This window comes from Gracilinanus agilis, chromosome 2 (assembly GCF_016433145.1).
Source record: "Gracilinanus agilis isolate LMUSP501 chromosome 2, AgileGrace, whole genome shotgun sequence".
Lineage (NCBI taxonomy): Eukaryota > Metazoa > Chordata > Mammalia > Didelphimorphia > Didelphidae > Gracilinanus > Gracilinanus agilis.
The window spans coordinates 358364005-358366929 of NC_058131.1; positions in this window are offsets into that span (position 1 = coordinate 358364005).

The window sequence follows — 2925 nt, forward strand, 5'->3', positions numbered from 1 at the left end:
GCCACTGATCTTATAAGTATTGTTATTATTCTTCTCTGCTGCCCTTAATGCTGCCACTGCCTTAATTTAATTTATCTACTTCTCATTGGCTCTAGAATTTGCCTCCCTTAACTGCTTCCTAGGGCTTTCAATTATGGTATCCTTTTCATCATGTCCCCTGTCTTTCTCCTGGGTGAACACATAAGTGGCTTTTTGCTTTAACTCATCCAGGCTCAAAAGTTCCCAATAAGGTTAATTATAAGGAACAGAATTCCCAACAAAAATTCTTTTTACATGGTCCACAGTGGTATCCTCTAATATGTTCATATTTAAATACATCTCAGCTGCCTCAATTATCCTATCCAGAAATGTTGCTTGGGTCTCTTGTGCTGTCTGCCTGATTTTCTCAAATTTAGACCATGAGTTTGTATGGCGTGAATTTTTATCCATGATTTTTATTAACAACTTTCTTGCCTGTTTTAATATTGGGTATATTGGAACTGAATTGAGATTCATTTCCTCCAAGGCTACCGGCCATGGTGTCATTCCTTCTGTGTTCCTGGTTTCCTCAACAAACTTGGCCCTATTGTGATGTGACAAGATCTCACCCAACACATACCAGCAATCTTCAAAGTCTGGGTCATGGGCTTTTATAAACGTCTTAAAGATCTTAACAAACTTCCCAGAATCGACGTGGAAATTTGGGATCTTTTTCTTTAAATTTTCCACATCCTCTGATCTAAACCTCGTATGTTGCTTCACATGGAAAATGCCATTGTCAGATACAATAGGAAGATCATGAAGGGGGGAAAATTAATAGGTTTTTCACCCTTGCTTTGTGCCTACTGTTCCAACTCAGCCTTAGATGTAACACTTTTGCCAGAAATACCCGTTTGTGGAAATTCAGCCATATTGCCACTATTAGGAGGACCAAGAGGTTGACCAGAAACACCACCATTCTGTATGTATAATTCCAAATTATTTAGTTTGATCTGCAATAATCTTAACATCTGCTTAGTTTCCGAATCCCTAAAACACCAGGTCACTATTATCTTAAAACAATACATAATATAGAAGAACATCCACCTTAACTTATACACAAAATAACCAGTAAGGATCAGGATTGGCATATGTGATAACAAATCCAGGATATTAATGGTTAAAATAGGTTGTGCTATTTCAACATCCATCATCCCCCTAAAATACCTGGGTATGATTTTGAACCACAGGTAAGGGAGAGCCAAAACTCCTTTCCACAGTGTCAAAAGGACATAATCAATCCAATCTTCAAATAACATTGTTCCCATCATTGCCCAAACTGACCAGCTGTACACAAAATCATTGTTATTATTAGCCACAATTCCTGACTAATAACAATTAATCAAATAATCACAAGTACAATTACAATCCAGGTACAAACAACAGAGAACAAAATACAAAAAAATTGGTACAAATCCCTTTCTCTGGGGCTACTCCAGGTCTAATAGTATTTTGCCTTCCCACAGAGATTTTATGAATGACCTGGGGTGGGGGCTGAGCAGCTCTGAGCAGCTCACCACTGGTTGAGAACTTTCAGCTCACACCCAATGGCTGAGCTCCCTCATAGAATGTTCAAATCCTCTGACTTCCTGTGTGTTTCTAGCAGCCCAAGAGTACACTTCCTCTGTCTCTCTTACCCAGCCATCTGGGAGTGACAAACTGTAAAAGATGGGGCACCAGGGATGTTAAAATATAACCTAAATGGTTGTGGGTACACACACTGGGTTGAAGGAGAGACAGGATCAACCAGGATAGGGAGACCAGAGTTCACTGCTAAACTGGTAACTGTCAAGAATGGCAGTTGGCCCCAACTCACCCCTAGGCCGGGGTCTTTGGAACCAGCAGGCAAGGTAAAAGTTTTTAACAATTTTATTGTGATTAACTAAATAAAGGTGGGATAGGGGATTCTGTACTTAAAACCCTAAAGGACAAATCACAGGGGCAAGGAGAGGACTTGTCTACTCTAATTCTAATTGACCTAGGCCAGGCAGGGCTCAAAGGAGCTGTTCTGGAGTCACTGGGACAGTTGCTTCAAACCTGTTTTCAGCCAGGTTTGACCAGCACAGCTAAAGGGCCTAAGGGTGGTTTTGAGGGTTCTCACGGTAATCCAAAGATGATCACAGGATGCCAAGAATCAAGGTGGTCCAAGGTACCCAAGTAGAGACAGTATGCTTGAGATGCTGTCCACCAGATCCCAAACCCCTCCTCCACTTGGTGCAGCTCTGTAGGTCTTGTCGACTTGGTGAAAGCCTCCACCACTCAGGATCCCAGGAAATCTGGATGCAGGGTTTCCTTAACTCTGAGATCTCCCAGGGCTAGCAACAGTTTGTGCCAACCACTAATGGAGTCTTTCTCAGAGCACAAGGCCTACTTCCTTCTCCTTCATTCCGTCTTGGAATACTCTGGCCCTTCCTCCTAGGTCCAACACTATTACTAACTAATCTTCCTCACAACAGTATCAAATGTCATAATAGGATTGGAATCAGGAATATTCCACTTGGAAAAAACTTGATGTTGAGGAAAAAGGTGGTACAGTATATTGGCTTCAAAGCTATCAAAGAATTAGATATTTTTCTGCTTGGTTCCAGAGAAAAGGACTTGCACAATCTCAGCAGGGAAGATCCAGGGGCAGTGCTTTTTACAAGGAAGGGAATTTCAGCTTTATATGGAATGTGCTGTCATATGAGGTAGTAACATTTGTACCCAGAATTTTTCAAGTAGATGCCAAATGACCAATTGCTAGGGATTTTTAAATAGAGTATTTCTGTTATTTATGAAGCGAGTTGGAATAAATGACTTTTTATAAAGCCCAATTTAATTCTTTTCATTATTCATTATTCTGAATTAACATGCATACAGGCAGGCAGGCAGGCATATATATATATATATATATATATATATATATAT